The sequence below is a fragment of the Pteropus alecto genome, unplaced genomic scaffold (genome assembly GCF_000325575.1).
Source record: "Pteropus alecto unplaced genomic scaffold, ASM32557v1 scaffold68, whole genome shotgun sequence".
Lineage (NCBI taxonomy): Eukaryota > Metazoa > Chordata > Mammalia > Chiroptera > Pteropodidae > Pteropus > Pteropus alecto.
In genome coordinates this window covers 3,830,278-3,857,113 of record NW_006441386.1, presented here as the reverse complement: position 1 = coordinate 3,857,113, position 26,836 = coordinate 3,830,278, and the positions used below count along the sequence as shown (strand labels likewise).

The following is a 26,836-nucleotide window of genomic DNA, read 5'->3' as shown; positions in this document are numbered from 1 at the left end:
CACCCTTTTTGTTCAGCCAGGAGAATGCTGAGGCTATTGCTCATTGGAGCTCATATATGTGGGTGGCCAGAGCAAGGTGCATTTGGCAGCCAGATGTAGATTCTGGGTGGTATGAGCTGACTGTCCACATAGCTAAAGCTTGGGACTTGGCTGGAACTCCCCTGACCAGTGCAATCAGAGAGACCAGATGGACTCTCCTCCTCGTCCTTTGAAGATGGTGTCCTTTATTTAGCTAAAGGGAAGAGGCAGCCAACCATCTGACCTGAAAAGCATTCTAGGGCAGCCTGGTCCTTTTCGTGCACATCTAAGATAAAGGGAAAGTGCACTGTTGAAAAAAATTTATGGAGAGACTTTGCAAGCCACTGAGGGGTTTGCAAAATCACATGGACAAATGGGCAGCACAGGATCTATTAACCAGTGGCAGCTTCCCATGTATTTTCCCGGAGCAGTTCCACTTAGAAGGCAGGTAACACTTCAGAGAATTTGTCACCATTTCTAGGGGCTTCTATGCTGTTGCTGCTATCACTGCTATGGCTACTACTGCTGCCAGAGCCATTTCTAGCTGCTGGAACTGTTCCTCTCCTTAGACCACGGATCCCCAACCCCCAGGCTGCAGACCAGTATTGGGTCTGTGGCCTATTAGGAGGTGAGCAGCGGGCGCGTGAGCAAAGCTTCATCTGTATTTGCAGCTGCTCCCCAGCACTAGCACACCGCCTCAGCTCCACCTCAGATCATCAGGCATTAGATTCTCATAGGAGCACTGATTTCTGGTGCCAAAAGGTTGGGGTCCACTGTTTCTTAAGACCCTCCTTAGGAGAGCAATCTCTACATGGCCATTGGCTGGGGTACAAGAGCTTTGTTTGCCATGCCTGTTTGTGCTGCTCTTAGGTAAAGACACTGAGATATTATCATAGATCCATGGAGTTGTGACCAATGTGCGCCACAGCATAGAGAGTTCTGTTCCTGCCCTCAGTGGGTCACAGATTCCTCTAAGATACAGCTGAAGTTGGGCCCTCCTAGTTAACAAATCATCTGGAATTCATCAGCCACCTCTTGTTTTGCCCTCTGTCCCTCTAATCTGGTTTCCACGCTGTAGCTTCATGTTCTCTCTGCCAATCTCCTTCAGATAGTCCACCTGGTTGGATAGTATTCCCAGTTTGTATGATCAAGTCATCCCTAAATGCAAACTCTTTGCCCATAGAGCCTGCTCAGCGGTCCTGCTCATTCGACACCTGCTGGGGTGGAGGTGGGGGTCTAGAAGCACCAGGCCACTGTGCACAGTTGAATAACTGGTTCGCTGCACAAGGTTTTCCAGCCAAGATGGGGAACGGGGGCTGAAATACCATTCTCAGATCCTGTAGACTTATACTTTCTCTGTTTCATTGGCACCTAGTGAGTAAAGTGTCAATATTTGACACCTTTTGTTTCACTTGTTTAAATCATCAACCTCTTTTTTTGAAGAGCAGGTACCCTCTCAACTCCAACCTCATAGTTCTAATGAGAGCTGCTATTACTAGTACCCTAGTACCCAAACATCTGCCCTCGGAGGTGGATGCATAGCACAACCTGGGACTATCAGAATCCTTCCCAAAAGTTTCCAGCTAAGGGAAAAGAGTCAGTGGAGGCCAAGGTAGAAGAACGTGACACCAGAAGGACCAGAGGCTGCATTCCCTACCATGTGGAAGAAGCTAGGGTATAGTTATGGATACCGAAGTCAACATGTAAGGAGACAGAGAATCAAGAAATAGAGAGAGTTCTCTGGAGGCCCTGGAGGCCCTGGAGGCCCTGGAGGCCTGACTTAAGGCATAATGGAGGCCTGTTGCACAATCCTCCACACTACTCCTGCCACCCTTTTTCCAATTGTCTTTCATGAGTCAAATCCTCTCTTGGTTTCATCTATTTTGTATTGTTTCAATTTTTAGCAATCAAGAGAGCTCTAATAAACATAGTCCCCAGTAAAGGTCTCAAATACCAACTCTGCTGGGAAAAGAAAATAACATTTATTGAGGGTCATATATATGCCTGCCATGAGCTCAGTGATTTTACATATTATGTCATTCTAATTCTCTTACAACCCAGCAGTAGGTAGTATAAATCTTGCTTTTCAGATGAAAAAAAAAGAAAAAAAGAAAAACCTAAAACAAAAAAAAAACAAAAACTGAGGCACAAAAAACTTAAGGAACGTTCCAAAACTCACATAACTTGTGTTGTAAATCTTCTAGAAAGTTAATTCTTTCCTATAGAATGGGAAACAAAAGCTTTGAAATATTCACTACCTTCTTACGGAAGGGCCTTCCCACAGTGATAGCCTCAGCATCAGTTGTGCTAGAAATTGCAGATATACCACATTTTATTTATCAGGTGATGAACATTTGGGTTTTTTCCACATTTTGGCTATTATGAATAATGCTGCTATGAACATTTGTGAACAAGTTTTCGTGTGAACTTAAGCTTTTAATTCTCTTGGGTATATACCTATGAGTAGAACAGCTGGGTTTTATGGCAACTCTATGTTTAACTTTTTGATGACCTGCCAGACAGTTGTCAAAGTGTCTGCACCATTTTATATTGCCACTAGCATTGCATGAGGGGTCCAATTTTTAATTTTTCCACATCCTCACCAAAACCTATCATCTGTCTTTTTTTTTTTTTAGCTATCCTAGTGGATGTGACATAGTTTTTCGTTGGGATTTTGACTTGCATTTCTCTGGTGACAAGTGATGTTGGGCATCTTTTTATATGCTTATTGGTCACTTGTATATATCTTCTTTGGAGAATATTTTTTCAAGTCCTTGTGTTATTTGTCTTTAGATTATTGAATTATATGAGTTCTATATCTATTCTAGATACAAGTTCCTTATAAGATACACGATTTGAAAATATTTTCATCCGATTTTGGATTGTCTTTTCACTTAGTTGATAGTATCCTTTGAAGCACAATAGTTTAAAATTTTGATTTCCAATTTATCTATTTTTTCTTTTGTTGCTTGTGCTCTTGGTGTCATATCTAAGAAACTTTGCCTAACCCAAGGTCAGAAAGATTTACTCCTTTCTTTTGTTCTAAGACCATTATAGTTTTTACTCTTATATTTAGGTCTATGATCCTTTGTGAGTTTATTTTGGCATATGTGTAAAGAAAGGGTGCCACTTCATTTTTTTACATGTAGATATCCAGCTGACCAATCACCATTGTTGAAAAGAATATTCTTTCTCTATTAAATTATCTTGGCACCTTGTAAAAATCAACTGACCTTAAATGTTAAGGGCTTACTTCTGGACTCAGTTTTATTCCACGGATCTGTAGGCCTATTCTTTCACCAGTACCATACTCTCTGGATTACTGTAGCTATTTAGTAAGTTTTGAAATGGCGACATATGAGTCCTCCAGACGTGTTCTTCTCCAACATCGTTTCGACCATTGTTGGTCCCTTACATTTCCATACAGTTAAACAGTTTTAGATTTATCAAAATAAAACGAAAACTGAGAAGATAGTATAGATTTTCAATATATGCTACATCTTGTTCTATCTACTATTAACTTCTTGCATTTATTCTGCAATTAACTTTTTGTTTGTTTCTAACTTTTCACCATTTTAAGTAATGCCACAGTGGACATTTTTGTGCATAAATATTCTTTTGTATTTTGAGTTATTTACTTGGGGTAGATTTTTTTCAGGGGCATAATTCCCTGGTCAGAGGATTTCAGAACATGCTTGACCCTCTAAAATCAAATCTCTAACTTGGATCTTTTACTGAAATTATGCTCAGAATTAGAGTAGTAATTATGATTTCTAGGTTCATTCAAGTAAAAAGTGTGCCTTTTAAGCATAGCCATTAGCAAAAGATGATCCTGAAGCTAAATAGTTTGTAAGAATTGACTGAGGTCTTAGGTACAAGATGATCTTGATAGCCGTGGGCAGACTTGTTCAAGCCTAACCATGCCAGTCACACTTACTGATCAGCTTAACCATAAATACATAAAAGGGCAGTTAACCTTTTCGATTTGACCACAAGATAAAGAATCAAACAAAAGTTACTTAAATTTGCTTTTATGTGGTGGAATGTTGGTCTAGACCAGTGGTTCTAACAGCATGGTTTACAGACCAGCAGAATCACTAGCCTAAAGAGGTCAGATAGTAAGAGTTGACACTAACATTCAGGTATAAGAGTCAAAACCCTCAACCTTAAAATCTGACATGCTTAGCCTTGCATCTAGCCCCAAGTGCTTGTGTGTATCTGCTGCAAACATTTTACCTTTCCCCAGTTTATAAGGAAAAGGACGAAGGAAGGATATAAGATTAACTTCATGATAACTGTTTGGGAGTGATCTGATACAGGAAAAAAAGGTAATAAATCACTAATGCTATAAAACCAGTTTTTGGTATTCAGGCTAAGCTGACTGTGGCTGAAGGGAAGTTGCTAGGGCTCAGAGCACATAGCAGGCAAGCTCAATGTACTCTCTGAACTGACATTTGAGAGTGAGGTTTCAGTGCATGCTTGTTCATCTCCTGCCACAAATAACCCCCGTGATACAGAAACTGAGCAAGTTAGAAGGCTCCTGAGACTCCTTTCTTGAACTTGAATGCTGCAGAGGCTACCACAGTACCTGAGTAACCATTGACCAATGGCTCACTGTTAATGACACTCTGACAGCAGGGAACCATGGTCACACAGCATAGTAGAGTCATCCTCACAGAGAGCATGAAGGTTTTTGAGACTTTGTAGAAAAGTTGCACCAATATGCTTTCACTCCACGCCCCCTGCCCATCCCAGTGGTGATGAGAGTGTGTCATAGTATCAAAAACAGGGTGTAGTTTGCATGCCCTGTGTTCACTTAAAAATCTTATAAATGCTAGAGAATTATAAATGCTTATAAGTGCTTCAGAGTATAAGGGACCAAGGCAAGCCCTAGCAGTTGAGGGGTTCCCCCAGAGTTCATGAGCTCCGACTTCTCCCTCACCCCCGTCCCTTTAGAGCAGGATTGGTGTTTGGCTTTGGGGCAGGCTGATGAGGCTGAGGCAAACCAACCCATGGAATAGCCCCAGGTTTTTCTCCCAGTCCTGAGTGCTAGAGGTTGGGGCAGAGAAGGGGGAAGGGAGGAGTAACAGAATTAACCATGCCCAGGTCAAAAGGTAGGAAACAGGAGGGGAAAAGGGACTTTATCACCTGAAGGAAGACAAGCTCAGCCAGTGCCAGACAGAAGTTTAGTCTCCCTCGCTGAATTAAAGCAGGGCTCCCTGTCTGATCTATGCCCGAGGGACAAGGAGGAAAGATTGTAGGTCTCCAGAACAGCTCAAGTATGGAAACCCACTCCGGGGTGGGTAAAGTGAAAAAATTAGGTCTAAAACGTATAGCGCCCACTCCTGTGCCAGAATTTAATAATTATCAAGAACTACCCCACAAGAGAGTTTCCTGCATTTCTTATTGTAATTTCAAATGCTTCCTAGGTCTTAGCAAAGTGGGGTACAAATAATGTTACATTAGCAAGTAATCCCCAGTGTACCTAGTGCCAAATCCCACTGAAGAACTGCCAGACTTATGACCCCATTGGCATTCCCCTCCCCGTTACGATCCTCCTCGAGTGCTCAGAAGCTCTTCCAGGTGCTCCTGAGGGAAACTGGCCCACTGCCTGAGCCCTGTTCCAAACTGTGACCTCAGCCTTCCCTTGGGCCAAGAACTCTGGCAGTCTGTTCTTGCCGCCCACAAGGAAAACTGTTCTGGGACACCCTGTTAATCTACCAAGAGGAGCAAATAGCTCTTTTGTCACTTGTCTTGTTTGGTCTGGGGACTGGAAGAAATTAAGATATCCAGGCAAAAAAGCAATCTGGAGTTCAGAGACCAGACAGGTCAGTATGTACTGCATTTTTATGGACACAAATATGTACTATGCAAACTGGCATTTCTAGTAATTGCCTCTGATAAATAGCAGCATGCTGCAGTGCTCTGTGGTTTCGACGTGGTTTTAAACTAAGACATATAGTATAACTTGCATATGTGATTTTTCATTTTTTTCCCCTTAGAGCTAATCTTCACAGATTGTCAGAGATGATAATGATTACTGTTTACTCGGGTAGCCCTGTCCTGGCAGAAGACTGCAAAAGGAAACAGCCTCACAATAACATTGGCCCTTTACAGTAGTTCATCGAGTGCTGCTTGTGGCTGAGGCCAGAGGGGTGCGGGGCTCACTGTGGAGGGGTTGTTTTGTGGAAACTTGTCCGTATTCCTAGGAGGAGAAATTTCACTCGGTAGATTGATCAATTTCCGTGGTGGCACTGGTTAATGTATTTTGTATATTGAAATGTTTTGCTTTTTAATGTATTTTGTATATTAAAATGTTTTGCTTTTTAAAACATTGGAATATTGTTGCTTAAAAAGTGGTGCCTAATTGTTTAAGCAAATCAAATAATTTGGAAGTATATAATAGTCTTTCTCTTTTTCCCTCCAATCCCACTGTTTTGAATTTGCCATTTTTCCTACATTTATTTAAATACATCTAAACATATTCACATGCATAGTTTTGTTTTGTTTTTTTCATAAGGAAGTTCTAGTTGTTAGATACTGATGAATGCCTCTTCTGTGCCAGGAAAACAATCTCACACCTGTGTTCAGAGCTGTAATAAATAACTGAAGCTATCGTGTCAAAACATGCTATTTACCGTGCGACAGGCACTGTTTTCAGCTCCTTAGCTGTCACCTTATTTCTTACAGCAAACCTGTGAGCTAGGTATTATTATCATTCCCATTTTACAAATGAGAAAAATGAGGCTCAGAGCAACTAAGCAGCTTGCACTGGACCATGAGATCTGTCAAGGCAGAACCCCTGTTTTTGTGTTTAGCACAGTATCCCCAGCATCCAACACAGTGTCTGGCATACAGTAGAGCTTCGTGCATACATGCTGGCTGTGCTGTGGCTGCATGGGTTCGTGTGGACACAAGCAGTGGAGTAAAGTTTGAAACCAGGTGCACTTGCTCTTAGCTACCTTGAGAGAATGGCACTGAGGAGAGGGTACAGAGCTTGTGCTTTGGGGCCTCCCATTAGTCCATGGGAATGAACAAAACTCCCTCTTCTGAGCCTGCCCAAAGCCAGGAGGAGTCTACCAACCCTGGCAAGTTGACCTACACCCAAGCAGAGTTCCTTCCTTCCTCAGGGAACTGACTGAAGTTTTATTCCATCTAATGTTCCCGTGAAAATCATGATTCTTGGTGTCCAGATTGTTTATAAAGATGGAACAACAGCCAAGCTTTCTGAAGCCGGGCCAAGGGTCAGTGCTTCTGTCTTCCTAACTGAGGAGAAACAAATGAAAAAAAAAAAAAAATGAGCAGATGAACGTGTTCTCGACAACCATGTATACCCAGGCACATTCACTGACAATATCTCAATTTATTCCCCAAATGGTAGATTGATGTTTCAGATGAAGACACTGAGGCTCAGAGAGGTGCAGTGACTGTCCACAGCTCTAAGAGGCCAAACCCACAGTGACTGCCAGTCCAGGCTTCTCCTGCAGTCATTATCTGTGAAAGGTCTTTGCCTTTCGCTTAAGAGCTAAAGCCTGCGGTTTGTGAGTTTAGGGCGGGGAGCGGAGGGGAGGAGGGTGACTGCGGTCATATGCACTGCCATTAACACCAGCACTGCCTTTTTAGAACTCAATAGAAACTAAGACAGTATAAGCAGAAATTAAAGATGCATACGAGTTGTTTTCCCACTTTGATACTGCAAAAAAAAAAAAAAAAAATTCCCCCAAGAAAATGTCTGCTTGGTCTTTTGTTTTTTGGTAGCTAAAGTTTTGGAGGAAAACATAAGACTGAAATTAAATTGACTTCCAGGGAGAAGGAAGGGGCTGGCTGTATGAAAGTGGGGCGGTGGTGTTGGCGGGAACCAGCTTCTGGGAGGATAAGGGTAGAGTGGAAGAGCTTTGTGACTTAGGGCAATAAGGAGGGAACTGAATTCTCATTCTGGCTGGGCAGCATGTTGAGGGGAGAGACACAAACAACATCTAAATGGCCCCAGGTTGCTTGAGAAAAGGGATCCTTTTAGAAATGGAATTACGGGCAGCACCTAGAGGATGCACAACCCAGAGGAAATGATGCAGGCTCAACAGGAGCAGCATCACATATAGGCAAGGCCAGCAGCTGCGGCTGAGAGATGAAAGCTCTCTAACAATGCAGACGGGCCCTCTGAGAATTGAATCATGGGTGTGAGTCTGTGCAGGCAGCCTCCTGAAGAGTCTGGACAGTTAGGGGTTCCTGCACCAAGTATACAGAGAAGATGGCCTCTCCTGGAACACACCAGACAAGGACAGTTTTGCTATTGCCACATCAACTTACACCCAGCTATAGCTGCAGGGTGAGAAGGCTGATGGAGAGGGAAAGGACACTACAGCCACGTGCCACAAAACAATATTTCTGTCAACAGGGAACTGCGTAGATGACGGTGGCCCCATAAGATTAGGATGGATTATAAACAACAACTTTGTTTACAACGTTGAAAGAGAAGGCTGGACCCAACTACAATGTTGCATTTACTGCTAGTCTGAGTGGTTTAAATGGACAAGGAGGCTCAGCACACTGTATACCCACCATGCACCCCTGGCTGGGGCCCAGAGTTGGCAGGGGATCGGGGAGCCCAGAGCTGCCACCATCCCATTCCCGCCTGCCCCTGCACCCGCACATGCACACACGCTCATGTGCAAAAATTCACTTTCCTTCCGTCCCACTTCTCTTGATCTCTCTTTCTTCCCGTTCCCCATATCCATTTATCTCTCTTTTTTCCTCTCTCTCTCTCCCTCCTTCTCTCCTCCCCTTCTCCATTTTATTATTTCTTTCAAGCTCTATCTCTGGGTCTCTTTCAATCTCTGCTCTCTTTCTCTCTCCTTTTCTTCCTTCTCTCTGTTCCTTCCTCCCTCCCTCCCTCCTCCTGATATCTACTGTCCCTCCTCTGGCACCTCCCTCCACAACCCTCCCCCAGCCCATCCAACATTCACACATTGTGCACACACACACTTTATCTTTTATACCAATTTCAGCTGTACCTTTTCTAAGTTTAGGTACACAAATATTTACCATTGTTACCTACAGTATTCAGTACAGTAACATGCTTACAGATTCGTAGTCTAGGAGCGATAGGCTCCACCATACAGCCTAGGTGTGTACAAGGCTGTATCATCAAGGTTTGTGTAAGCAGATTCTATGAAGTTCGCACAATGAAATCACCTAACAACTCATTTCTCAGAATGCATCCCCATTATTAAATGGCATATAACGGTATTTATATTTTTTTACAATTGCACAGACTGTCTCAAACTCATTTAGAAAAAAATAACATTTAAAAGCTGGATCTGAATTGAGGGTTTGTAAGTGTTTTTGAGATGAGTAATTTTTTGAGGCTTATTGGTACATTTTTGGAGTCTGCTCCCTCACAGCCTTCCTTCCTGTCCTTCTCCACCACAGTGCACACATGCACAGCCCCACAGCTGGCAATCCTGCCCCTCGAGTTGCATTTTTTCATCTCCCTTCAACCAGCCTTGTCAAAATTAAATGAAACCTACCAGTCCTAGGGATATTCCTCTGCTGTTTCTCTACTTGACAGCTTGTTAATTCTGAAGAAGAGGATTGCATTTGAAAGCAAGGTTTGCCTTTATCTTATTGTGATGCTGTTCTCTGATTCTCCTGCCACTGCTTTGAATAATCAGTATTGGAGGGGGGGGGCAGGGGGGGAGAAAAAAAGAAAGAAAAAAAAAAACGGTTAACCTCTTTATTGGCCTTCAGTGTGGTGGCTCCAATGAGCTGTCACAAATAGCGTTCCGTAACAAATGAGATTATACCTCTCTTCATTATCCACCCTTTTCATCCGCGTACAGTAGCTGTGCTGAGACCTTGAGGGATCACATCAACCAAATCCCCAGTTAGAGTTGTTTAAATTTAAAAATCCACACTCAGCTGCACCTGTTCTTTCCGGGCTACCATGGTAAATTTGGGGTTTGTACATAACTTTACTTTAAAAATTCATTTTAAAGTAAATGGAGGTTTGTTTTGCGATTGAAAAGTTATTTCAACATGCATCCCAGATAGCACGGTCACAAATGCAGTATAAATGTAACAGGATCCCAACTTGAGATTTTCGTTTTAGCCCAGCTCATTCAAAGCAATAATCTACATTGTGCCAAGCCAAGTGATGGTGACTATGCTAGGAGGATTAAAGGATTATTATTTTTTTTAATCCACTGAAACTCAAGCTATGGCCCTTCTATCAGTAACATTAATAACTATAATGGACTGAATTCACATACCTCTTTTCTTCAAGATTCTCAAAACGTTTTTGCCAAATGTAACTTACTACATTACAGATTAATTTTTAGAGTTGGAAAGAGCCTTAAAGATCAACTAGACAAAGTCTCTATGTAAAGATAAATTTTGAGGCCCAGGGAACTTGGATAACTTGGTCCAATTCTCTCACCCACCTACTGACAAAGCAGAACTCAAACTCAGGCCCTCAGATTTTTAGCCTGGGTTCTTTCACCCATGCCTTTGCTACTCAAAATGTGGTCCGTGGACTTGCCTCATCAGCGTCACCAAGAGGCTTGCTGGAGAAGCAGAATCTCAGGCTCTCCCCCAAACCCAGAAAATCAGAATCTGCATTTTCACAAGAGCCCTTAGTGTCTGCGTGAATGTTAAAGTCTCAGAAACCCTGCTCTACAACTCAGCCGCCACTATCCATCGTTCTGTGACCTTTGCACTGGACATCAGACCATTTTCTTGACATGCCCAAGGCAGTCCAGTAAAATATGTACAATAATCATATTGAAAGAACATTCTCTACCGAAAGAAAGTGTTATGGTGATATCTGATATGGAAATGGGAGAAAAAGATCAGAAGAGGATCCTCCTGGAGTTTTTATGGAGACCTTAATGCTGTACACCTGGAAAACAGGATCCCCCATCCTAAACAAGCCTCTAATCAGGTGAGAGAGAGAAATCTAGCTCCCTAGGAGAGAAAAATAGAACCATTAAATTCTAAACTGAGATGTAAAGAGTTTAAAGAAAACTTCCAGTGGGGCACCTCTAATTCTCCCCCTTCTCTGTTGCCAGAGAGACGAGTCTAAACTACAATTTTGATAAACTCTCATCCTTAAGTGACCCACTACTACTGCAAGATAAAATCCAAAGTCCTCAAAGTAGTTCTTGGAGTCCCTCAGCCTCAGCACCCTCTTTCCACATCCCCTTCTCACACCCTTGCACCCCAGGAACAGTGTTTGCAGTTTCCTATTCCGCCATCTGTTGGCTCACCTTGGGGCCCTTGCGAGAGGTTTCTGCATGAGTGTGTTCCTCCTTCCCCATCTCATCATCTGACTAATCTTTTCTCATCCTTATGGTCTCTGATTACAAGCCACCAGGAAACGACCTCCAAAATTTGGTTAAGTGTCCCTCCTCTGTACTCCCGTTATGCCCTGCATTATGAACTGAATGTTTATATTCCCCTCAACTTATATGATAAAGCTATAACTTCGTATGTGATGGTTTGTGGAGGTAGGGCTTTTGGGAGGTAATCAGATGAGGTAATGAGGGTGGGGCCCTGCGATGGGATCAGTGCAAGAAGACAGCCCTCACCAGGAACTAAACCTGCCAGCACCTGGTCTTGGACTTCCCAGCCTCCAGATCTGAGCAAAATAAATATCAGTTGTTTAAGGCCCCCAATCTGTGGTATTTTGTTATAGCAGCTTCAGCAGACTGAGATATTCTGTGTTCATCGTTTATGTGCCAGGTTGTTTATTACTGATCTGTCTCTCCCAGAAATGGCAGTCTCCTTGAGATCAAGGAGCATGTCTCTCACTGTCCGTCTCCGAAACATTGGGTTTGGCACATAGAACACACTTTGTAAATGCTTGTTGAATGAAAAACCAGCATGTGAATAAGTATATGCATGCAGGAGATGGAAATTGAGCTAGGCCCTGAAAGATAGATTTTAATGACTATGGAGAAGAGGAAAGGTGTGAGTGTAGGCACAGAAATAAAGATGGCAGTGAGTGCAGAAGTGAGTGCATAGAGAGAACAAGGGGAGTGAAAAGGATAGGGAGGATTTGTTCAAGACAGATTAGAAAAAATGAGATTTGAGGACAAACAAAAGAGGTTGATTTTTTATTGTTACTGCTATCAACTTTTTAAATAGTTTATTTAAATATAGTGTAAATAGACTAAAGTACATGCACCTTAAGATTATGACTTGATGAATTTTTACATACATATACTGTTATGGACTGAATTGTGCCCCTCTCCAAAAAAAAATTTATCTGTTAAAGTCCTAAACCCCCATTGCCTCCAAATATGACTATATTTGGAGATAGAATTTTTAAAGAGGTGATTAAATTGAAATGAGGTCAGTAGGGTGGGCCCTGATCCATTATGACAGCTGTTTTAATAAGAAGGAAGGTTAGAACACAGACACACACACAGGGAAGACCAAGTGAGGACACAGGGAGAAGACAGCCATCTGCAAGACCAGGAGAGGGGCCTCAACCCTGCAGGCACCTTGATCTTGAACTTCCAGCCTCTAGGACTTTGAGAACACACATTTCTGTTGTTTAAGCCCCCTAGTCTCTGTATTTGTTATGGAGGTCAAAACAGCCTAATCCATATACGGTGGAACCACCATGCAGATCCAGGTAAAACCATTTCCAGGATGCCAGAAAGACGTTTGAATTTGAATGCAGTGATGGTTGGAAGTCATTTTTGGTGCCTAAGCAGGAGACTTGCCAAGGCAAAATGGAATTATAGGAAGATTAGCAAGGTGATTGGAGTGAGTAGACTAGGATGAACTGACAGTGGGGGCCATCGGGATAGAAGAGGGAGGAAAAAAGACAGGGAAGGATTGGAATCTCGCTCAAGTCAGAAAATCAGTGAGACAGTAGTGATGAAGATAACTAAAAGGACATTTTAAAGAAATGGCAAAATAACAGTGATGAACATAGAGAAGAATCAAAGACTACAAAGGTTTTGTCCAGGAGACTAAAATGAGGAAGTATTGATGACAAATATTAGATATTTGGAGAAATGATGAGTGCCCTTCTGGGTTTGAGGGAATGGCAGCACATCCAAGTGGATATGACAAGCCCAGAAGGTGGAAATATAAGACTGGAGCCTAAAGTGAGCAAAGATAGGGTTGCAATAGGAACAGGATTAGAGAAGTGGACTGTGTATGGAGAAAAGGGAAGAAAGCCAAAGATGAATACTAACACAGTAACAGAATAATAATAGCAGATATTAAGTGTTTACCACCTGCAAAGTATGCTAAAGCCTTTTACATAGATTATCTCATTTAATCCTCACAACAATCCTGAAGGGATCATTCTGTCAATATCATCCCTGTTCGACCAAGGAGAAAATGAAGCACAGAGAAATTAAGTAACTTGTCTAAGGTCACACAGCTAGCAGTAAGTAGCAGATCTGGTTTCAAACCTAGGCAAAATGACATCAGTTCACCCATTAATGTGCTTAAAAGAGGAAAAGGAATCTGAATTCCTTTTCATCCCCCAGTCTCCAAATAAATTAGTCTAGTGCTATTCTATTCCATTGTTTAAAATTCCTCAAGCTATGGTGCTTCTGAGCTGAAAGAGTCTTTGCCATCAGTAAGTTCCTCCTGGTGCCTAATCTCGAACACTGGTTGCATTTTAATAAAGGATGCTGGCTTCCCTCTGTTCTGCTGCCTGGGGAGTTTGGGTCAACTGCCTGTCCTTATCCTCTCACATCCCTGAAGTAAGCATATTTATTAGCAGTTGTTCCAATTACTTAAAAATGTGAACTTCTTTCACTTTTCCTGCATGTCTGACCCTTGAGATCAAGCTCCTCCTTCACGGTCACTTTTCTCTTGAACAGCTCACATTTTTCCATCTCTCTGGCACATGGAGCCCCAGTATAGCTCATAGAAGTCTCTGGCACTCATAGTCCCTGAAGGTCTGGGTGAAGACAAGATTACATTTCCACAAATGTGCTTCCATGCATATTTTGCAATTTCAGAGTTGTCCGTAAGCCTGAAGAAATATCTTCTACTGAAGCAAATAAAAGACACTGACAGGTGCAAAACTCTGAACCACCAGAATTTAGCCAAAAGGGTCTCTAGGCCTTTCTCTTCGAGCAATTTAGTTTCTCTCCTACTGTGTTCAAGATTCATCTCTCTGTGTTATTTTTTTTCTGATAGTTGTGCATTTATAAAATAGCACCTCCTATACACCCAGCAAATGTGCAAACTGTTTCATAATTAAAGAGATTTCTATTCCCTAAAACCTGGCATGTGTGGTTAAAACACAAGATTTGCTCAGTGTTTTAATGGATGTGTGGCTAAAGGGCCAGAGCCCCACTCAGGATCACCAGCTGAAATGATGCTCAGAGCACCCAACCATTATGTTTGAAGTCTTGCATTGCCATTATCAAGTTATTATATGTATGTTTGACCAAGAAAAATCCATTCCTCTTAGTGATATAGCACAGTTCTTTGGAAAGACAGAAAAGGGCCATTTGGGGAAAATAAAGTGCTAAATCTAGAAACATTCTGGATTCCTAATTACTGCTTCCTCCCCCTACACCCAAGTCATCTGAGAGACATTTCTTGTTCCATAGCAGGTGTCTGGCCATGAACATTACAACTTAATTAATCACTGCAGCTATTTATAGTTATGTAGAATGTTAATACTAATCATACCAACAATTAGTATTAACAAGAATAAATTGCACATGTATTGAGCTTTATGATTCACAAAATAATTTCACTTGTTTAACTTTATTTTAGACTCTACCGGTGACCCTGAGGTAGGCAAGGTAGGTTTTAGTATTTCATTTTATAGGTGAGGACACAGAGAGGTGATGTGAGTTTCCAAGTAATACACAGTTGGAGGGATAAAGCCCTGTAGGCCACATTTGCTTATAGGCAGAGAATGAAAATAATCTCAAGAGTTGTGATTTCTCTACAGAGTTTAAGTCCTTGATACACAGTGAGTACCTGTAGCGAATAATCTCAAGACCCACCTGTTCCCTATCTTGTAGATTAAATCAGCTGAGAAACTGTCCATCACATCTGCTACCTGAGGAGTCTAAATCCAAAACACGTAGCTGTCTGATAAGGTTCAGTTTTGAGCCTAAAAGCCCTCAGACTTTCAGAACATTATACCAAATCATTTTTGCCTCATTTAGGTAATGGAGTAAAATGGTTTTAATGTATTCTTTCTGTGATAAATGTGGGTGACACATTTCCTTCATTAGTGTCAATAATTCACATTAACATTCGAATAGCACCTAGGTTTGATAAAGCATATTTAGTTTTAATATTTGATTCTGTCATAGACCCTGTGAGCCAGGTTGAGTTCACAGCAATATTCCAATTTTTCAGACAAGAAAACCAAGGTACGGTTAATAAGAAGATATTTGAGTGCCTGTGGCATGCCTCCCATGTGGCAGGCACTGCACTACATGCTAAGGGTACAACAATTAAAAAAGCAGATGCAACCCTGATTCTTATTGTTTACTGTCTGGTGTGGGGAATAGACAAGCAAATAATCATGCCAACAAATGTAAAATTTCAACTGAATGTGATATATTCATCCATATATTCTATCGAAAGACTGTGCAACTCATGGATTTTAAAAACATGTCAGGTTTTTTAGAACATGCCAGGTTTTTTATGAAAAGGAGAAAAATATATTGCTCTGGGAAGCCCAGAGAATATGGAAATTTGGCCTTGCCAAGGAGACCCAGCACAGCTCTTCTGGGGAAGTAAAGTGACCTGCGGTAAGGAAATGGAAAGAAAAGGGATCAGTGCCCCCAGGCAGAGGGGAGACCACATGAAAAGGCCCTGTGGTGGGAAGGAGTTAAACATGACAACAGGAGGCCTATGTGATTGGATGGCAGAACATGAAAGAAATGCAGCTCAGTATGAAGCTTCCATGCGAAAGAAAGGCTTTACACTTTTATTCTAATAACAATGAGAAGCCATAAAAGATCTTTAAGCATAGGGAAAGGTGGACACAATTTGTGTTTTAGAAAGATTATTCCAGATGTAATGCAGAAAACACATTGAAGGAGGCCAAGATAGATGTGGATTGAATAGTTAGATGAGTATTGCAGATGTCCAAGTGAAAGAGGATAGCTGTGGATGTGGAGATGGAGAGCAGGTGGATTGGAGTGATTTTTAGTGGGTAAACTTGATGGAACTGGATGATAGATTGAACATGGGGTGATTATAAAGAAGTAAAGGGTGACCCCAACATTCCAGGCTTATGCAACTGGGTTCATGATTGTTCCATGTGGTGTACTGTAATAAGTCCAGATTTGTAGGACAAAGATCATGAGTTTGGTTTGAGATGTATTGAGTTGGAGATCCAGCAAGAGGGCCACCTCAAGCAAAATTATAGAGGTGGAATGTAGAGGTCTTGCCTGGGGATACAAATTTGTGAATCATTCTCATATAGGCAATAATTAGACCTATGGCTGTGAATGAGAAAAGATTGCCCAGAGAGATTATAAAGTGAGAAGAAAAGAGGGCTCCAGGAGAGATTTGGGAATAAACCTATAAAGGAGAGAAAGAACGGCCTGAAAGCCTGGAAGAACACTGGAGGATTGTTTTTGTTTGTTTGTTTGTTTTGCTTTGTTTTGTTTTTGTTTTTTGGTTTGGGGGTTTTTTGGATTGGTTTAATGGTAAATAAACAGAGATTTTCAAGAGTGAGGGAATTGTTAAGTGGTGCTGAGAATGTAAGATTTTAAAAATATGTACATTGAATTCAGGCCATGAAGGTCGTTAATGACCTTAAGAGTGGGAGCCAGAGCCAGATTGCAATGGATTGAAGGAGCATGGAAGATAAAGATGTGGAAACAGTGAAATAGCAATTTCAGCGTTTGGTTTTGAAGCACACTTGGGCTCTATGCAAGGCACACGTAATCGAAGAATATAAACATAAAAAATACTAGTTAATAAAAGCCAGTTTTTAGTTTGAATGTAGAAATACGTAAGAAGCCAGCACACTTTGCTTTGCAGTTTATCTCCCCTTCCTCTTCTGTCACCTCTTCTTTGGGCACTCGAGCTGCTCACAGGCTTTCCAGTCCCGCCTCACTTTCTAGGCTGACCCATGTCCTCTGGCCCATGGCTCCCTGCCTCCACCACTTAGCACTTTAAACCTCTTTAGAGAGCTGTCATATTGAGAAAGAACCTGATAAACCAATTCTCACTAAGTTGAAAGTGAATGGTAGTTGCATGTGTTAACCCTCTGGGCTAGGGGTTTGCTTTTTCACTAGAGACAATTCCTTAACAAGTCTGAGGGGTTGGGGATACCATTTGGGATGGGCAGGTGTAAAGTAAGGGACTATAGTAAAAGAAAAATATCGTGGATTAAGAATAGCACCTAACTTGCTAGATAATCTCAAAAGAGTCATGTCATCTCTCTCAGACCCCATTTTTCATTTGTTGCATCTGGGATTGAATTATATCTCCAGGCCCTTCCAGTTCCGGCACTGTAAGTCTCTGTAGGAAATCCAAACCCAGTCAGTGGCAAGGCTCCCAGGGAAGGGGAAGAAAATAAAGAAGGATGCAGAGAGAAAAAGACAGTCATTTCTCCTGCCTCTAGGAATATGGTATAAAATTAGGTCGAGATAGAGTAGAATCAATTGAGGTGTATAAATCATATCACTTTTTAAGCACTCAGAGAAGGTGCTATTAAAACAAACAAACAACAAAAACAAAAAAAAAAAAAACAAAAAAAACTCCTAAAGGCAATCTTCAGTAAAGGAAGGAGTCCTTTTGTAGAAGGCATAAATGCCTCTGAATTTATTCTTTTTTAATCACCTAAATATTCATCTACCAGATTTCCATAAGGCACTAGGTACACTTGTGCCAGTAACAATGTGTAGTAAAGAAATGGTTAAGATGCTCTGATAAAGATTAATGTTTGACTTCTCTCAATTTTTTCTTACACTGCATTTGCCTTTGAAAATACTTTTCCCTTTGCATTCCAGCTTTCGAAATATTCCTTAGAAAGTCACTTTATGAAGTAGACAGTGGAGAAGATGTGCTGTTACAAGGAGCGGGGTATGACACGCATCCAAAGTACCTCCTCTAATTAAGAAACATAGTCTGGAAACAAATGGATAGTGTGTGATATGTAAGCAGTTCTGTGTCTGAGCTCTAGTTTCGGGAAACGCATTCCAGTAAGCTGTGTGAGGCCTCAGTGTTTCTGTCCTTGTTGGCTCCCCCTCCCAAGGCTGGCTAGCACTCTGGCCTCCATTTATAGTTACCACTTTCTTCACTTGGAGAAGACAAGCTGTCCAAGTTAATCCATTAGTTAGCCTTCTGCATCGACACAAAACACATGGTGCTCCACGCTTCATTAAGATGGACAAGGTGTTCCAGTCTCTGCGTCCCTGCATAGAGCATTTTGTGGTGGCTGCTCCCAAACAAATGCTTTCATGCTCTGCACCTTTCCTAACACACAGCCTCAGTCCATGGCCACTCTCTTCACTCAATGAACCTGGACAAAGCCTTCTGATCTCCTGCCAGCAGCCACTTCTGTGTTGATTAATACTTCCGTCTCACTCTGTGCCAGGCCAAACTGAGATGCTTTGCCTCCTCCAGCGTTTGCTGTCCATCCAGAAGAGCAAGAGCTGTGCAGCTGGACAGATTTGCTGGCACAGAGCCGGCACTAGAGACAAGATGATTAAGGAAGATAATGATGAATGAAGGACTCACAGGTGAAAAATGACTTCTCCGGAATCCTTATTGATCTGCCAGCTGAGGTCTTTTTCATGTGGAACCTAAATTTGACATTTCAAATTGAACCTGACTCTTGAATAGCTCCTGCAATTTTAGATCTGGCAGTGATTTTAGATGGAATCTAAGATATTACCTTAATGGAGAAACTGAGACTCAAAGCATGGAAGTGACTTGTCAAGAAAACACAGAGGGTATATAGCAAAGCCAGGGCTCAGACTCAGGTCTAATGTTCAGGTCACACCCCCGGGCCGCAGGACCATTTCCTTCTGCAGGACCCAGGTCCTGTCAATGAACTGATGCTGTATACCTCCAGGTATAAAAGAGCAGGTCAGGCCACACACGGACCTTGGCTCCAAATGGGGTAGTAAAAAGGTATGCAGAAGGGGGTATGGTACTTAGGAAGGGGGGAACCAATCTGACAAGGAATAGCCAAGAAACTATTTCTCTCTCTAATATACATGGGTCTGGGGGAAGTTACAAGATGGTGCCTCAAATACATAGTCTCCTTTTAGAGAAATCTCTCTTTCCTAAGAAGCATTTCACTCTGGGATTTATTTTTCCATAAAATGAAGGATATGAGGATGGAATCAAACTCCTCTGAGTGGGCCCTGGCAGTCAGAGGCAATAGGGATGGCACCCTCTCTCAACAGCAATCCAGAAATAGGACCTGAATTGGGGAGATATACAACTTGCCTAAAAGCATAGCAGAGTATGCCTCTCCCACAGAATATGAGCGGTCTAGATCCCCCAATTCAAATGCAGACTGCACTGGGAGCCCCTACCAGTCCCATCTCAGTGATCAGTTAACACCTTGGTATGAGCTATCACCACAGGGTCCCTGACCTGCAAGTGATTGGGCAGAGGAAGAGGACTTCCTGGTCAAGGCCAGGCAAAAACCCACTCTGCCTACTTTACATAACCAAACCACAGATTGTAGAGCTGTGGTCCAAGGAAAATAAAGCATCACCTCATCTTCCCATTCTCAACAAAAGCTCTTGGATCCCCTTGTTAGTGAGAAAGGACCCGCCAAGGAGAATCACTGAGAGCCCGTTACACAAGTGAATAGTCACATAACTCATACATACCTTCAAAGCAACGTACACAATGTGCCAAGTACTATGCTAAGCACTAAGCTACAGGGGTGACTAAAGCATAACTCAACCTGAGTTGGGCATATCTAGCAGGAAAGACAGAAGCCCACACAGCTAACTCTAATGAAATAGGATAAGGGCTATATAAAAGGAAGTGAAATGAACTAAAATTTTTTACTAACCTACTACGATCCAGTAACTTTATTCCTTCATTAACTCATTCAAAAGACATTTATTAAATGTCTGCAGGAGCTGTGCTAAGAATACAAAGATGAATAGAAAAGATCTTTTCCCTTAAAGGAATCACATACTACAAGAGAAAGATAAATGGGTAAAACGATAAGTAAAAAAAATATATTACAGTTACTACTTCAGAAGTCAGTGCATGCACAGAAGATATTCAAAGGAGTCTATTCTTAAGCGTCTAAATGTCGAGTTTTATATAAGAGGCTACATACTATATGAGTCTGTTTATATTAAGGTCTGGAATAAACAAAAGTAGTAATCTACTATGAAAGAAATTAGAAAAGTGATTGCCTCTGCAGGAGTTGGTAGCAGATCTCCTGACTAGGAAAGGACATGGAAAAAACTTCCTGGGTTAGTGGTAATATTCCATATCTTGATAAGCATTTGGTTATATAGGTCAAAACTCATTGAAGGTCAAAACTCACTTAAGATTTGGACATTTCATTGTTTGTAAATTTTACCTAAAAAGGAACTCTAAACAAATATTGAACTTTAGATAATGGTGCACATGATGAAGTATTTGGGGGAGATGTACATATATCTGCAAATTACTTCAAGTTGCATCCAAAATATAAGATGGATGGATAAATAGAGGAATGCATAATGAATAGAGATGTGTTAAAGCACATACAGTAAGATGTCAATTGCAGAATTTAGGTAGTGAGTATGCAGATGTACACCATACAATATTTCCAATTTTTCTGAAAGTCTGAAATTTTCAAAATGAAATATTAAGGGGGAAAATGAGTCTTGAAAGTTAAGTAGGTATTCCTTAGGCAAACAGGATGAGAAAAGGCTAACCTAACATCATTTCCAACTTTCCAATCCTCATCTTCCTCTCCTGCCTCCTCTGTGAAGCCTGAAATAGCCAAATATCTACTTACCTCCTTGCAGCTCAGGGTAGCCATGTGGAACAGCTCTGGCCAATAAAGCATTAAGAGAGCTCTGCCGGTTCTTCTGGGACTGCTTTTGCTAAGTTGGTGCAGCCTTTTCCTGGCTTGAATCCAAATGTGATATCAGGAACTGTAGCAGCCCCTTGCAGCCATGAAGGCAAATCTAAAAGAACCAGACACCCAGCCTGGCTTTATCGAGCCACAGAATCACTGTCAGCAGCCACCCATCTTCATATTCAGATTTCTTGCCATGTTAGAAAAATAAATCCTTATTTGTTTTAGCCACTATTGGTCAAATTTCCTGTTACTTGCAGTTGAAACTTTCTAAGCACAAGGAAAAAGTGTAAAAAAGTGCAAGCAATCTGATGGCTAGATCCAGAGTTTAGGGAGGAAAATGTGGAGCAGGAAATGTAGCTATAGAAGTTAAGAAGCCAGACCCTGGAGGGCTCTCTTTATGCCATACTAAGGGCTTTGTATGCTCTGGAAGGTGGTGGAGCATGGGGGTAACCTGATCAGATTGCTTTAAGAGCAGTGGCTCTCAAATTTTTATGAAGATTATAATCATCTGGCACTAAAAATACAGATTCTCAAGCCCCTTATCCAGGTTGCAGGAGATGTTATTGGTGCCTTGCCTATAGCCCCTCCTTTATCTGCAGCTTCTGTGACCAGTACCACACACAGAGACAGCTTCCTGTCCCAACACCCCTGCGATTCTCTGCCTGATGGCTTTCTCTGGTCACAGAAGCTTGTGTGCACCCATGAGGGAAGCTGGAAGTATCAGGGAATTAATGCTCCTGAGAGCAACCGATGAGGAACAGGAACTGGAGTGGGAAAGGTAAACACTCCAGCTCCTCACTTATCTATAGGAGAATTCTGAAATGTGTACCTGGCAGTCTCTCAGATCCCCTTGGGGGTGCATCCCCCTTGTCCACAGAGATAACTCTCTCATTAGTACACCTTTTATTGGCTTTTCCTTCCTACCCTGTCTCCCTTCTCCAGACCCCCACCAGAGCACTGCTGGGGTTACCACTCAAACTCTTGGCACTCAAATCCTTGACTAAGGCTCTGGTTTTGGCAAAACCTAAACTAGGTCACTGATTCAGAAACCTGGGGTGGGGCCAGGGAATCTGCATTTTAACCTCATCGCTCTTTAAGTATTCAGATATGTGGACTCAATCTCAGTCCCTCTATCATAAATAACTTTTCCTGTTGACACTGTCAGACAAATTTGTAGATTAGAGTGAAATTCTTCAGTGGCAAGCGGATTTTCCAGTTGAGTTGAGACCAAGAGATTTAGCAAATTCTCTAGCTAATTCAGTTAATCTATTAAAAGTTTCCAAACATAAGCAATTTCAAAGATAAGACCTAACTACAATGGCCCCAAATCAGCTTCCGACACTGAAAGTGATAATCAGGAGATTGACAAAACTCAGCTATAAAAACAAACAAGAATAAATAAGGAATCCTGAATGTTCCTTACCTCATAACACCTAAAATAATTTTGTGTCTAAAATTATTAATATTTAGTATCTATTCGTTTAGTTGATTTTAACTGAAGAAATTATCTTTTACTGAAAAAGAAAATGAAATCTTATCAACTAAAGCAATAATTTTAATTGCGTTTAGGGGACAGATAAAAGCTGTCTGCTGTTGCTTTAACATTCCCTTACTAGGAGAAGAATTTGGGCAAATGTTTCGATACTATCATTTGCCCTCAAATTAGGATCCTAAGAGGAGGAGCTGCTGGGGAATAAGTGAACACAAGATGGGCCAGAGCAGGTTGTGGCCACCTCAAGGGTCACGAGCATCTGGCCCTTCTCTTAAAAAGACTAGATAAGGTTCCCAAAACAGGAAAGATAATGCCCCCTTATTATAAGCTATGGCTCATGAATTTTAAAAAGCATCGTTTAAAGACTTTTCCAACTGTGGTTCCACAGTATTGAATATTTCCAACAAAGAAGGCTTTTTGAGTTGCCTGACATACTAGCACCTCACTAGCGATGATGAGCAGCACACGCTGTTCCCTGCACCTTCTGGCTGCCCCAGCATCGCTGCAGTAGGGAGGCCCAGTCTCTGTGACTTTGTCTGGAGGAATCACAGTAGGTGCCCTGATTTGTTATAAGGGGCACCTACTGTAATGCCATTGAAGACAGACAAGATGTTAGGGAGCCTTCCCATCAAAATCTTCTAGAGTTAGACGGCTCTCTTCAACCCTTCCTGCTAATATCATTTCCCTTACTAGTCATGGGGAAATGAAGATGCAAGCTGTCAGAAAGTAAGTGTGGGCTACAAGTAAAGCTGCTGATAGAGGATAAAAGAAGAATGCAAAAATACCACCGAATCAGCTTTTCTTTAATCCTAACAGTAGAGACATAGGGAAGTCTGCATCTTTCCACCTTGAATTAGCATTCACTGGGTGTGCTTTCCTGTAGTCGAAGAGTGAGTATTCACTCTGAGGAAGCATGCAATGCTCCCTAAAAGTCTCAGGAAAAGCTTAAGAAGAGGGTATTTTGGCATAACGAGAAAATAAGAAACAATTTTATCCATACCTTGAATTACAAGGGGAAAATTTACTTTATTCGCTGAATCACTTTTATTGCTCAACAACCACAAACATTTCTTTGAGAGCTTACTACTTATCATGTGCCAGGTGCTTTTCTGGTAATATTGGTATTCCAAAAGGTGAAAGGCAGAGTCTCAGCCCTGGAGAAAGTCATGGTGTAGTAGAAGAGAAATGACGAGAGCCTAAAAGATAAATAACAATCTGAGCATGCATATGCTATGTGATAAATGGTGACCTTATGGGTCAATAATATTATTACAAGGTTTAGATAGATATCTCTTAATGGTATGATATGTATTTCCCTTCCTTAGGATATGTTATTACTGGGGGAGTACAGGGAACGTAGGAACTTAATTGCTTAGAGTAATTTTGATGTTTGCACATAAATGCATAATGATATTATTGATCCTGGATGCAAACTATCAGCAGAAGCAGTTGTGAAACCTGACGGGAGTTTGCACCTGGCAGCCTGGTTTCCCTATTCATCCAGGAGCCACTGAAAGAACCCAAAAGAACCTACCCAAAAGCTCCCAGGATGTGTCTGTGACTTGGGGTGCTTACCAAATGTAATTAACGCTACTAGAGGATAAAGAGACTTTGAGCAACATTATATGGCAGCATCAAATAGGAAAGAGATTGCTCCTTTTATCTCTAGCCATCAAAGTGCTTCACAAATCAATATTAGAAGCTGCATTTTATAAATTACACCATCATGGGAGATCATGAATCGGCATGTAAGAAAAAAAAGTATCTTTTTCTTCTTTAAGAAGTCTATTCATTGTGAATTTCAAGCACTATTATTTGGCCCCCAAATAATTGTGCGCATTAAAGAAATGAATACTCTACTTATTTACTACAATTATAAGAACAATATCAGAATTCTTAAAAGTTCTGATTAAAGTGATTTTTTAAAGTTTTGATTAAAGTGTTTTTGAAAACAGTGAAAATAACAACAATATCTCCCAGAAAATAATGAGTTTTTTCCTGTTAGCTATTGAATTGTTTACTCCCATAACTGAATAATAACAGCACATCAAAGCTGGCGGTGGTAATTAAATGATTTGTGAACATAGGTTAACAAATTAGTGTATCATGATGTGCAATTTTCTAATTAGGATAAAAATGCTAGTCTTACCTAAAAGACTGACAAGATAGTAGAACAAAAAGGAACAGGTAAAAAGCATCATGCAAAAGATTAGAATATATATAATAATATTATCTTTCTGCTTACTACTTGAGAGGTGCTAAGAGCGTCTTCCAGATCTTACATGTCCAAGTTAAACACACTGGTTCAACTACATTCAGTCAAGAGAAGAGCAAACAACCAGTACCTGTGGATTTGTTATGTTTTCAGGGTGAATGGGGAGCTGTCTACATGACCTCAAGTAACTGTCTACATGAATTGCGTGTTTTTTTTTTTTTCTTATGACAGCCACAAGTATCTCAGGCCTGTGAAGGCATCTAAGAGAAAGGGCCTTTAAATTCTCCTTTAGCTCATGTAGAAACCAGATTTTAAAAAAGCAAAAGCAAAACAAAACAAAACAAAAACCTCAGAGGAAGTAAGGAGTATTCATCTCTCACTCTTATTATTAACCATTTTATATTTATTATCCATTTATTCAATACATATTTACTAGGCACCTACGATCTGCCAACCAAAGCATTAGTTTTTTTTTTTTAATTCTCCCAGAAATCCCCGCTCTTTCTCTTCCAGTAAGCGACCTGAGGTGACCTCTGAAAACAGTTCGCTATTCATTTGACCTAGAAAACCCCACAAAATCATGCAAATCAAGAGGTTCAAATCTTTACATTCACTTTAAGAACTCTTGTGAAACTGCCCAGGTTGTCAAGGGTATGCATAACCAAAAAGCTACTAAGTTTCTGAAGGATGTCGCTTTATAGAAGCAATGTGTGTTATTGTGTTGGTATGTGTGCCCAGGCCAAACAGTGGGGTTGGACGCAGGGCCAGTGACCCAAAAAGAGTGCTGAATTTTTGCTGCACATGCTTAAAAATGCAGAATAATGATGAACTTAAGGGTTTAGATGTAGATTCTCTGATCATCAAGCACATCCAGGTGAACAAAGCTCCCAAGATGCTATGCAGAACTGACAGAGCTCATGGGCTGATGAACCTCTGCAAGAGCTCTCCCTGCCACACTGAGATGATCCTCACTGAAAAAGAGCAGATTGTTCCTAAACCGGAAGAAGAGGTTACACAGAAGAAAAGATATTCCAGAAGAAACTGAAGAAACAAAAACATGGCCCAGGAGTAAATTCAACAACAAATAAATGCTAATAAAAGCAAAAGCAGGAAGAAAAAAGCATTAGGTTTTCTGAGGAACATGAAGGTACATAAAACACATCTCAAAGAGTTTTCTTTATAATTAGAGAAACAGGCATACAGGCCATAAGGGTATAAATATCAAGTGGTAGAGATGAAGTACAGTAGGATTTCAAGAGAGGGACTGATAACTTCCACCTGGGGAAGTCAAGCTGCAGTGTCAAGAGCTTGGTCTTGACCCATAGGAAGTGATGGGAGTGAAAGGCTTTGCAGTCAGAGGAAATGGCCTGCACAAAGGCACATGCAATTTATTATTTATTCTACCACCAGTAGGGAAGTTTAATCCTAATTAGATCTCAGAAAAGAAGCCAATTTTGTGCTTATTTCCATTGGCAGTAGAAGCATTGGGCAGCTGAAAAAATTTGCTCTCACAACAGCCAGTAACTTAGTGGCACAGCAGGGGTTTGGAGGCTCCAGAATTCTTTTAATCCTCAGTGATCATTTAAACAACCAAACCCCCTAAATATATACAAATCGTGTATTTGAATGGATTTGGAAAAATAAAGAGGCCTGTGAAATGCACACAACACTTTCCTTTCATGTCTCTAAGCAATGCCTGAGATATTGTAGGGCACTTTTGGTCCTAGTTATAGCTCTTCAAACAGGGGAAGCACGTTCTCACTCGGTATATTCCCATTCTACTAACACATCCTCCCTTCAGCCTTGGGAAGCAGCCTAAAATTGCTGGCTAAATACAAAGTAAGGATGTGTTGAAGGAAGTTCCCTGCTTTCCCTAATAGTTGCAAGAGTTACCAATAGTTGATGGGCCATGTGCATGTGTGCACAAGTGTAAATGTTATAGCAAAGATCAAACAACAAACTATCAGCAAAGAAAAGTGATTTCTTTTTAGGCTTTTGCTCTGAAAGCTAAAATTTGTTTAATTAAATGAGACCTTCTGCCCTATTATTGTCGCTAAGACATTTTCACTTCACACCAGAGACGACTGCCATGGCAAGTGAG

At 41.2% G+C, this 26,836-nt stretch overlaps 1 pseudogene; it reads left to right on the top strand.

The window, feature by feature from the left end:
* The first annotated feature begins 24,246 nt into the window (after nt 1–24,246).
* Nucleotides 24,247–25,780, top strand: LOC107196155 (annotated as a pseudogene).
* The last annotated feature ends 1,056 nt before the right edge of the window (nt 25,781–26,836 follow it).